General features: G+C 42.1%; 1 non-coding gene across 1 annotated transcript; it reads left to right on the top strand.

The window, feature by feature from the left end:
- Positions 1-12031: 12031 nt before the first annotated feature.
- LOC112760977 (small nucleolar RNA R71) lies at positions 12032-12139 on the top strand. Its single transcript, XR_003181389.1, has one exon. It is a non-coding gene; the product is annotated as a small nucleolar RNA R71 (small nucleolar RNA).
- Positions 12140-12473: the final 334 nt, after the last annotated feature.

Here is a 12473-nt window from a genome sequence, read left to right as displayed (position 1 = left end):
AAGCAAGTTTCCTTGTTTATGATAGGTGATGCAACAAGAAGGCATTGAAGCAAGAATGAAACAAGCAAGTGGCTAACAATTCATTCAAGAAGGGAAACATGCACATTGCTAACTTGGAATTACATTGAAGTGCTTGGCAACAACGCCAACAAGTAAACTGGGCAAGAAGAAGAGGAGTTGGGCGTTGCCAACGCCAGGAACAAGGGCGTGCTCCTAGGCAACACCAGGCATCCCTGGGGAATGAATATAGAGAAGTTGCACGTTGCCAACTTGCACTTCAACTAGAGTGTCCATCAACAACGCCCAACAATGCAAGGCAGCCCTGGAGAACACTTTTGAGAGTTGCCAACTTGGAGAAAGGGTGAGTGTTTGATGGTAACGCAGGCAAGCAAGGAATTGGGCCAAGGAGGAGCTCGAGGGCATTGCCAACGTGGGAATGTATAGGCGTTCTTCAAGGCAACGCTGAGCTAGAAGATTTGGTCCAGCCAAGGAAGCTCGAGCACGTTGCCAACGCCAGCTTCCAAAGGTGTGTTTAGGGACAACGTAGCAAGCACAAAGCTCAAGCACGTTGCCAACTCCATTATGCATGAACATGTTTGATGGAAACGCCAGCAGCATAGGCAATTCAAGGCAACACAGGGAAGAAGCTCGAGGACGTTGCCAACGTGCTACTTCACTATAGTGTTTAGAGGCAACGCCAGGGGGGAAAGCTTGGAAGGAGGCAATCCTGGAGAGCACATTACCAACGTGCTGCTTCACTAGTGTGTTTGAAGACAACGTCAAGACTTGGCCCAGGAAGGGGAGAAGCTGGCGTTGCCAATGCCAGGAACAAGAGACGTGTTCCAAGGCAACGCAGCAAGCCTTGGATCTCCACCCATCGAGCATGTTGCCAACGCCAGCCTTCATTGGCGTGTTTGGCAACAACTCAAGGCAGCTTGGATAATGCCTCTCCAACTCAAGCACGTTGCCAATGCCAGGAAACATAGGCGTGTTCAATGACAACGCCAAGCAGCAAGCATGGAGCCTTGAGGAAGGCTCGAGCACGTTGCCAACTCCAGGAAGAGTTGGAGTGTTTTGTGATGACGCCAAGTAAGGAGGCTGTCCAGGAAAGGAAGCCAACGTTGCCAACGCTAAAGTGCATAGGCGTTATCCAAAGCAACGCAACAAACAAGTTTGGAGAGCAATCCTCCCTCACTCAAGCACGTTGCCAACGCCAAGCTCTATAGGCGTGTTCCAAGGCAACGTGACAAGCAAAGTTGAAGGCTAGAAAGCAGCACTGGAGGGAAGCAACGAGCACGTTGCCAACGTGCCAACAAGGGGGCGTGTTTGAGGACAACGCCAGCCCCATGATTCAGCCTTGGGAGGCTTGGCACGTTGCCAACTTGGGAAGAGAGGGGCGTGTTCAGCAACAACTTCAATAAACTTGGCAGTTTGACCTTACCTTCTTTGAGGAAGCATAACTTGAGCTACAAAGCTCCAATTTAGGTGATTCCAAGTGTATTAGAAAGAAGATATTCTGAGCTTTCCAATGATGTATGATAGTCTATATTGAAGTAGAGGATTGACGCTCAAATTCTGGGCAACATTAAGCATAAAAGTAGAGTCAAGAAGAAGAAAAGCAAGTTGTTAGCAACAACTTGGGCTAACAACGCTCAAGTATCAAAGCCCATTCCCAGAAAATACCATGCACGTTGCCAACGTGCATTAAGGCTAGCGTTATTGACAAAAATGCCAAGCCATTGGGCCAGAAGCATTATGAATGAACTCCTCCTTCCAAGTTTAGCAACACTTCTTCCATTGAGCCAGGAATTCAACAAAGAGAAAGCCCACATTGCTAGCCCAAATTAAAGATCTCTGAAGGAGTTTTAGGAGTAGTATAAATAGAGAAGAGTTTGGTACTTTGAAGGGACTTTTACTTTTGACATTTATTTTTAGCAATTTTTACTCTTAGACACTTTTACTTCTACACTTAGAGTTTTTTTTTGGGTTTTCACTGCTTCTCAACCATATTCTATTTTGTTTTCTTCTGGCAACTTTGAATTGGAGTTTCAAGAACTTCTTCTTCTTCTTCATTCTTCTCTACACTTAATTTAATCTTCATCTATTGCAATTGTTATTGAAATTGGAGCTATGATTCACTAAACCCCACTTTCATTAGGGGGAAGAGCTCTGCTTGTTTGAATGAATTGATAACTCTTCTCCTCCTTCTTAATTCAAGTGGTTAATCCAAGAGGAAACTCTTGTTCTTCAAAGATTCAGTCACCATCGAGAGAGGGATTAATCTATATGAATTATGTGGTGAATTTGAGAAAGGAGTCACATAATTCAGTTTAGAGTTCATCCTTTCATGATTTCCTTGATCAATACACTTTGGTTGGTATGTGAGATGTAACCTTCCTTAGTTGAGATTCTGGAAGTTGTGTGGCTTGGATTAGAAATTGAACTTCATCTCTTCTCATGAACAATTAGATCACGAGAGTGGCAATTGGTTGTGTTGAGAGAAATTGAGTTACCAAGAGATTGGGACTCAATTACCCACAATTTGCCATGGATATATACCTATGATTGAGAAGGAATTGATCAACATTAATTCATGAGAATTTGTATCTCCGATCCCTAATGATCCTCTCCATCATCAATTCTCATTTCTTTTGCTCTTTAGTTGTTTGAATACCCATAACCCAATTCCCTTCTATATTCTTGCAATTCATTATTCTTGTCATTTACATTCTGTTTCTATATTTCTTGCTATTTACTCTTATGCTCTTTAAAATTCTGCAATCTTTACTTTCTTGCAATTTATCTTTAATGTCATTTAAGTTTCTTGTATTTTAAGTTTCAGTTATTTACTTTCATCTTCTTTCTCTCTTCTAGTTCTTTAAATTCCTTGCCATTTAAATTTTTGCAATTATGTTCAAAAATCACAAATCTCATGAAATCAAAACCATGTTTGCTTGACTAAATCTACCATTTAACTAAAGTTTCTTAATCTACCAATCTCCGTGGGATCGACCTCACTCTTAGTGAGTTTTATTACTTGATACGACCCGGTATACTTGCCGGTAATTACGTGAAATTAATTTTTTACGTATCAAGTGGCTAGATACCGATTTAGTTTTCCTTCCCTTACTAATTTTTCTATGATATTTTTTAAGTCGAAGCACTCGTTGGTGGAATGTCCTCGGACCCGATGATATTCACAGTACTCGTTCCGATTTTCTCCTCCTTTTTTGCCTTTGAGTGGTCGAGCTGAGGGTATCTTTTCTGTGTTACAGACTTCTTTGTAGATATCCACAAGGGACACCCGAAGAGGGGTGTAATTATGATACTTTTTGATTTTTTCGCCCGTTCGATCTTTCTTCTTCTTGGATTCTTTATCTTTATCTCGATAGGTGAAACCGGATTTCAAGGCTTCTCAAAGTCGAGAATTTTCTTCCATGTTGATGTACTTCTCTGCCCGCTCTTGTACCTCGTCTAGGGATGTGGGATATTTCTTTCATATAGATTGGCTGAAGGGTCCTTCTTGTAGGCCATTGATGTAGCCCATGACGGTAGCCTCTGTTGGTAAGCTTTGTATGTCTAGGCACGTTTTGTTGAATCTTTCCATGTAGTTGCGGAGACTTTCCCGCTCTCCTTGCTTGATACCTAGTAGACTGGGGGCGTGCTTAGCCTTATCTTTTTGGATGGAGAATCTGGCCTGGAATTTTTTGGCTAGGTCGTCAAAATTGGAAATGGACTTTGGAGGTAGGTTGTCGAACCATCTAATTGCTGTCTTCGTGAGAGTCGTTGGAAAAGCTTTGCAGCAAACGGCGTCTGGGGCGTTGGTGAGGTATATTCTACTTCTGAAGTTGCTGAGGTGATGGTTGCGATCTGTAGTGCCATCATACAAAGCCATATCCAGAAGTTTGAAGTCCTTAAAGATTTTAGTCTTCATGATTTCCCTAGTGAATGGATCCTGATCTTTGCGAGAGTTGTCTTCAGGGGTGGTCCGAGTAGTTTTTGCTTTGAGATCGGCTTCAAGTTGTAGAAGTTTATCTTCTAATTCTCGGCGTCGCCTTACCTCTCTCTGTAGATCCTTGCCGACGTCTTGCCAGTACTGGCTTTCTTTTTCGAGTTGCTTTAGGCGATCTTGAAGGGCTTCTATTACTCCCGGATGTGATGAGTTTTTGTCTCTGTTAGATTCCAGAGTGTCCTTTGGTGTGGCACCCGTGTTTTTGTGTGGCGTTTTATCCTCTAAATCTGAGTTGTGGTCGTTATCCTGTTCGTCCGCCATGGTGATGGGATGACTTCCAGGTTCCCCGGCAACGGTGCCAATGTTCCGAGGGTTACCTGAAACTGTAGGTCGATCTCGGATGAGATCTTCTGTGCTGGTCGGAGATGACGTGTCTGGCTAGTGGGTAGCGACCAGAGCTATCGTGTCTGACTTGTTGGACTGGCTGTACTGCTGATCCTTCGTCACCAGAGGGTGGGGGGGTACCTACAAGAGACTTCGATGCTTAAGTTAGCAAGGGTATTAAACATGTTTTTTAGTAGAATCCGAGTATGAGTTATACCTGGGTGCTCCAATATATTTATAGTGGTGAGAAGTGACCTTCTTAGATAAGATAAGTTAGTTATCTTATCTTATCTTATCTTATCTTTGGGTGAGGTCAGCTTATCTTTAACGAAGCCGCCCTTCTCTCTGTAGGCTTGAGCCGCCTTTGGATTTGGGCTGTGTTGCTTGAGTTGGGCCCTTTTTGGGCTTTCCTATCGATTTGGCCGACCTCTTTTGGAGAGAGGTCGGATAGTCTGACCTGAAGAGGTCGGTCGCTTTATCTCCAATCATCCCAAGTCGGATAGCTCGACTCAGGGTATCAACAGATGGGAAAGACAGCCAGTTTTCTAGATTCCTGGAAATCTTCAAGAAGCTCTAGATCAACATAACCTTTGCTGAGGCATTAGAGCAAATGCCACTTTATGCCAAGTTTTTAAAGGAGCTCATGACAAGAAAAAGAAACTGGGGTAAAAAGGAAACCATAGTGCTAACAGAGGAATGTAGTGCCATCACACAAAAGAAGCTTCCCCAAAAGATGAATGATCCTAGGAGCTTTCAAATCCCTGCATCATAGGGGATATCAATATTGAGAAAGCATTATGTGATATGGGGGCTAGCATCAACCTCATGTCCTTGGCCATGTTGAAAAGGATGAGGATTGAAGAGGCCAAACCAACAAGAATGGCACTTCAATTGGCTGATAGAACATTCAAGTTTCCTCATGGGGTGGTGGAAGATTTGTTGGTAAAAGTAGGGGAGTTTATTTTTCTAGCTGATTTTGTTATGCTTGATATGGAGGAAGAGACCAACACATCAATCATCCTAGGAAGGCCATTCCTGGCTACTGCTAGAGCTATTATTGATATTCAAAAAGGATAGTTAGTCTTAAGGTTGCATGAAGAGAAGATGGTTTCAATGTCTTCAAAGTAATGAGTTAACCCAAGGAATCCATAGGTGAATGCATGATGGTGGACACAATGGAGAAGATAGTTCAAGGATTTTTGGAAGAAGAACAATGTGAAGAAGCTATGGAGTTGGAGCAATAAGCATCAGGCAGAGAATTACCACAAGAAACCATGGAAGACTTCATCATGATGAACCGCACAAGGAACAAGGAAGTGGAAGCACCAAAACTAGAGTTGAAAGCTCTACCTCCAAGCTTGAAGTATGCTTACTTGGGTGATAATAACACATACCTAGTAATCATCAATTCATGTTTGAGTGAGGGACAAGAAGAGGAACTTATCCATGTGCTGAAGCAACACAAGGATGCTATAAGGTGGACACTTGCAGATCTAAAAGGGATTAGTCCTTCAATGTGTATGCACAAAATCCTCTTTGAAGATGATGCCAAACCATCAAGACAATAACAAAGAAGGCTAAACCCAACAATGAATGAAGTAGTCCAAAAAGAAATGTTGAAATTGTGGCAAGCAAGGGTGATTTACCAATCTCAGACAACCCTTGGATAAGCCCAGTGCAAGTAGTCCCTAAGAAAGGAGGGATTACTGTTGTACCAAATGAGAAGAATGAATTGATACAACAAGAACAGTGACTGGCTGGCGCATGTGCATAGATTATAGGAAGCTTAATGAAACTACTAGGAAGGATCACTTCCCCTTACCTTTCATGGACCAGATGCTAGAAAGACTTGCGAAACATGAAAATTATTGCTTCTTGGACAGTTATTCTGGCTATAACCAAATAGTTGTAGATCCCAAGGACCAAGAAAAGACCTCATTTACTTGTCCCTATGGTGTCTTTGCTTATAGGAGAATGTCCTTTGGATTGTGCAATACACCTGTAACATTCCAAAGGTGCATGCTCTCCATATTTTCAGACATGATTGAAAGATTTATTGAAGTGTTTATGGATGACTTCTGGTGCACGAAATTGTGATCTCTGGTAATGGCTTCTTAGGCCAGATACTCTGATCTAGTTTTACAGTCTGTCACAACTTCGATACAACTAACCAGCAAGTGCACTGGGTCGTCCAAGTAATACCTTACGTGAGTAAGGGTCGAATCCCACGGAGATTGTTGGTATGAAGCAAGCTATGGTCACCTTGTAAATCTCAGTCAGGCAGATATAAAGTGATAATGGTGTTTTCGAATATTATATAATAAAATAGGGATAGAGATACTTACGTAAATCATTGGTAGGAATTTCAGATAAGCGAATGGAGATGCTTTTCGTTCCTCTGAACCTCTGCTTTCCTGCTATCTTCATCCAATCAGTCTCACTCCTTTCCATGGCTGGCTTTATGTGATACATCACCACTGTCAATGGCTACTTTCGGTCATCTCACGGGAAAATGATCCAATGCCCTGTCACGGCACGGCTAATCGTCTGGAGGCATCACCCTTGTCAATGGCTTCATCTTATCCTCTCAGTGAATAATATGCTCACGCACCCTGCCACGGCACGGCTATTCATCTGTCGGTTCTCGATCATGCTGGAATAGGATTTACTATCCTTTTGCGTCTGTCACTAACGCCCTGCAATCGCGAGTTAGGAGCTCGTCACAGTCATTCAATCATTGAATCCTACTCGGAATACCACAGACAAGGTTTAGACCATCCGGATTCTCTTGAATGCCGCCATCATTCTAGCTTACGCCACGAAGATTCTGGTTAGGAGATCTAAGAGATATTCATTCTAGCTTAATTCATGTAGAACGGAAGTGTTTGTCAGGCACGCGTTCATAAGGGAGAAGGATGATGAGCGTCACACATAATCATCACCTTCATCACGTTCTTGGGTGCGAATGGATATCTTAGAAGCGAAATAAGAAGAATTGAATAGAAAACAGTAGTACTTTGCATTAATCTTTGAGGAACAGCAGAGCTCCACACCTTAATCTATGGAGTGTAGAAACTCTACCGTTAAAAATACATAAGTGAAGGTCCAGGCATGGCCGAGATGGCCAGCCCCCTAAACGAGATCAATAGTCTCCTAAGATGAACAATGGAATAAAACTGAGAGCAAAGATGCTCAAAAAGACTAGTAAGAGGTCCTATTTATAATAAACTAGCTACTAGGGTTTACATGAGTAAGTAATTGATGCATAAATCCACTTCCGGGGCCCACTTGGTGTGTGTTTGGGCTGAGCCTGAGTGTTGCACGTGCAGAGGCCATTTGTGGAGTTGAACGCCAGTTTCTGTGCCAGTTTGGGCGTTCAACTCTGGTTTTGGATCCTTTTCTGGCGCTGGACGCCAGATTTGGGCAGAAGGCTGGCGTTGAACGCCAGTTTACGTCGTCAATTCTTGGCCAAAGTATGGACTATTATATATTTCGGGAAAGCCCTGGATGTCTACTTTCCAACGCAATTGGAAGCGCGCCATTTCGAGTTCTGTAGCTCCAGAAAATTCACTTTGAGTGCAGGGAGGTCAGAATCCAACAGCATGAGCAGTCCTTTTTCAACCTCTGAATCTGATTTCTGCTCAAGTTCCTCAATTTCAGCCAGAAAATACCTGAAATCACAGAAAAACACACAAACTCATAGTAAAGTCCAGAAATGTGAATTTAACAAAAAAACTAATGAAAACATCCCTAAAAGTAACTAGATCCTACTAAAAACATACTAAAAACAATGTCAAAAAGCGTATAAATTATCCGCTCATCACAACACCAAACTTAAATTGTTGCTTGTCCCCAAGAAACTGAAAATCAAATAGGATAAAAAGAAGAGAATATACTATAAATTCCAAACTATCAATGAAACATAGCTCCAATCATATGAGCGGGACTTATAGCTTTTTGCCTCTTGAATAATTTTGGCATCTCACTTTATTCATTGAGGTTCAGAATGATTGGCATCTATAGGAACTCAGAGTTCAGATAGTGTTATTGATTCTCCTAGTTCAGTATGATGATTCTTGAACACAGCTTCCTTATGAGTCTTGGCCGTGGCCCTAAGCACTTTGTTTTCCAGTATTATCACTGGATACATAAATGCCACAGACACATAATTGGGTGAACCTTTTCAGATTGTGACTCAGCTTTGCTAAAGTCCCCAATTAGAGGTGTCCAGGGTTTTTAAGCACACTCTTTTTTTTTTTTTTTTTTTGCTTTGGACCTTGACTTTAACCGCTCAGTCTCAAGTTTTCACTTGACACCTACACGCCACAAGCACATGGTTAGGGACAGCTTGGTTTAGCCACTTAGACCAGGATTTTATTCCTTTAGGCCCTCCTATCCACTGATGCTCAAAGCCTTGGGATCCTTTTTATTTGCCCTTGCCTTTTGGTTTTAAGGGTTATTGGCTTTTTCTGCTTGCTTTTTCTTTTTCTTTTTTTTTTCTATATATTTTTTTTTTCGCCTACTTTTTTTTTTCTTTTTTTTTTCTGCAAGCTTTGTTCTTTGCTGCTTTTTCTTGCTTTAAGAATCATTTTTATGATTTTTCAGATTATCAAATAACATGTCTCCTAGTCATTATTCTTTCAAGAGCCAACATATTTAGCATTCTTAAACAACAACTTCAAAAGACATATGCACTGTTCAAGCATACATTCAGAAAACAAGAAGCATTATCACCACATCAATATAATTAAACTAAGTTCAAGGATAAATTCAAAACTCATGTACTTCTTGTTCTTTTGAATTAAAACAGTTTTTATTTTAAGAGAGGTGATGGATTCATAGGATATTCATAACTTTAAGACAGAGTTACTAACTACTAATGATCATGTAATGAAGACACAAACATAGATAAGCACATAACATAGAAAATGAAAAACAGAGAAAGTAAGAACAAGGAATGAGTCCACCTTAGTGATGTCCTTGAGCTCTTCTATGTCTCTTCCTTGCCTTGGCTGCTCCTCCTTCATTGCTTTTAGATCTTCTCTGATTTCATGAAGGATGATGGAGTGCTCTTGATGTTCCACCCTTAGTTGCTTCCAATAATTGTGTGGAAGAAAATGTATCCCCTGAGGTATCTCAGGGATCTCTTGATTTGCAGTCAAATGTTCTACCACTGAGCTATAGACCCTTGATGGAAGCTTTTGTCTTCCCTTTCCTCTTTCTAGAGGTTTCTCTGGCCTTAGGTGCCATCAATGGTTATGGAAAAAACAAAAAAGCTATGCTTTTACCACACCAAACTTAGAATGTTGCTCGCCCTCGAGCAAAAGAAGAAAGAATAGAAGAATAAGAAGAAGATATGGAGGAGATGGATGGGAGTGTGTATTCGGCCATATGGGTGGGATTGAGTGGGAGAGAGATGTTGAATTTTTGAAGGTAGTGGGTGTATGGATGTGAGTGGTAAATGGAAATCAAGAAGGGATGATCATGAATGGAAAGAGAGATGATAAGGTAGGTGGGGATCCTGTGGGGTCCACAGATTCTGAGATGATCCTGTGGGGTCCACAGATCCTGAGGTGTCAAGGCATTTACATCCCTGCACCAATTTAGGCATGTAAAATGCCCTTGCACACAACTCTGGGCGTTCAGCGCCAGGTTGGTGCCCATTTTGGGCGTTCAACGCCCCTTTGCTGCCATTTCTGGCGTTGAACGCCAGAACCATGCTTGTTCTGGGCGTTCAGCGCCAGGATGCTCCCATTCTGGGCGTTCAGCGCCAGAACTATGCTCTGTTCTGGCGTTTGAACGCCAGACAGATGCTCCTCCAGGGTGTGATTTTTCTTCTGCTGTTTTTGATTCCGTTTTCAATTTTTATATTTATTTTGTTACTCCACATGATCATGAACCTAAGAAAACATGAAAAACAATAAAAATAAGAATTAGATAAACATTGGGTTGCCTCCCAACAAGCGCTTCTTTAATGTCAATAGCTTGACAGTGAGCTCTCATGGAGCCTCACAGATGTACAGAGCTTTGTTGAGACTCTTCAACACCAAACTTAGAGTTTGGATATGGGAGTTCAACACCAAACTTAGAGTTTGGTTGTGGCCTCCCAACACCAAACTTAGAGTTTGACTGTGGGGGCTCTGATTGACCCTGCTTGGAGAGAAGCTTTTCAAGCTTCCTCTCCATGGTTGCAGAGGGAGATCCTTGAGTTTTAAACACAAGGGAGTCCTCATTCCATTGAAGGAATATTTCACCTCTGTCAACATCAATCACAGCTCTTGCTGTGGCCAGGAAAGGTCTTCCTAGGATGATGGATTCATCCTCTTCCTTTCCAGTATCCAGGACTATGAAATCAGCAGGGATGTAAAGGCCTTCAACCTTTACTAACACGTCCTCTACTTGTCCATAAGCCTGTTTTCTTGAGCTGTCTGCCATCTCTAGTGAGATTTTAGCAGCCTGCACCCCATAGATTCCCAGTTTCTCTATTACAGAGAGGGGCATGAGGTTTATCCCTGAACCAAGGTCACACAGAGCTTTAAAGGTCATGGTGCCTATGGTACAAGGGATTATGAACTTTCCAGGATCCTGTCTCTTCTGAGGCAATGTCAGTTGATCCAGATCACTTAGTTCATTGATGAACAAGGGAGGTTCAACTTCCCAAGCATCAATGCCAAATAATTTGGCATTCAGCTTCATGATTGCACCAAGAAACTTGGCAGTTTGCTCTTCAGTTACATCCTCATTCTCTTCAGAAGAGGAATACTCATCAGAGCTCATGAAGGGCATAAGGAGGTTCAATGGAATCTCTATGGTCTCTAGATGAGCCTCAGAGTCCTTTGGTTCCCCAGAGGGAAGCTCCTTATTGGTCACTGGACTTCCCAGGAGGTCTTCTTCCTTGGGATTCACGTCCTCTCCTTCCCTTACAGGTTCGGCCATGGCACTTATGTCAATGGCCTTGCACCCTCCTTTTGGGTTCTCTTCTGTATTGCTTGGGAGAGTACTAGGAGGAATTTCAGTGATCCTTTTACTCAGCTGGCCCACTTGTGCTTCCAGATTTCTAATGGAAGACCTTGTTTCATTCATGAAACTTACAGTGGCCTTAGATAGATCAGAGACTAGATTTGCTAAATTAGAAGCATTTTGTTCAGAGCTCTCTGTCTGTTGCTGAGTTGATGATGGAAAAGGCTTGCTATTGCTAAACCTGTTTCTTCCACCATTATTAAAGCCTTGTTGGGGCTTTTGATCCTTCCATGAGAAATTTGGATGATTTCTCCATGTTGAGTTATAGGTGTTTCCATAAGGTTCACCTAAGTAATTTACCTCTGCTATTGCAGGGTTCTCAGGATCATAGGCTTCTTCTTCAGAAGATGCCTCTTGAGTACTGTTGGATGCAGCTTGCATTCCATGCAGACTCTGAGAGATCATATTGACTTGCTGAGTCAATATTTTATTCTGAGCCAATATGGCATTCAGAGTATCATCTTCAAGAACTCCCTTCTTCATAGGCGTCCCGTTACTCACAGGATTCCTTTCAGAAGTGTACATGAACTGGTTATTAGCAACCATGTCAATGAGTTCTTGAGCTTCTGCAGGCGTTTTCTTTAGGTGAATGGATCCACCTGCAGAAGTGTCCAGTGACATCTTTGATAGCTCAGATAAACCATCATAGAATATATCCAGGATGGTCCATTCTGAAAGCATGTCAGAAGGACACTTTTTGGTCAACTGTTTGTATCTTTCCCAAGCTTCATAGAGGGATTCACCTTCTTTCTGTCTGAAGGTTTGAACATCAGCTCTAAGCTTGCTCAGCTTTTGAGGAGGAAAGTACTTGGCTAAGAAAGCCGTGACCAGCTTATCCCAAGAGTTCAGGCTGTCTTTAGGTTGAGAATCCAACCATAATCTAGCTCTGTCTCTTACAGCAAAAGGGAAAAGCATGAGCCTGTAGACTTCAGGATCTATTCCATTAGTCTTAAGAGTATCACATATCTGCAAGAATTCAGTTAAGAACTGAAAAGGATCTTCAGATGGAAGTCCATGAAACTTGCAGTTCTGCTGCATCAGAGAAACTAATTGAGGTTTCAGCTCAAAGTTGTTTGCTCCAATGGTAGGAATGGAGATGCTTCTTCCATGTAAATTG

This window comes from Arachis hypogaea, chromosome 16 (assembly GCF_003086295.3).
Source record: "Arachis hypogaea cultivar Tifrunner chromosome 16, arahy.Tifrunner.gnm2.J5K5, whole genome shotgun sequence".
NCBI classification, from domain to species: domain Eukaryota; kingdom Viridiplantae; phylum Streptophyta; class Magnoliopsida; order Fabales; family Fabaceae; genus Arachis; species Arachis hypogaea.
Note: the sequence above shows the minus strand (reverse complement) of the source record. Positions and strands in the feature narration are given on the sequence as shown.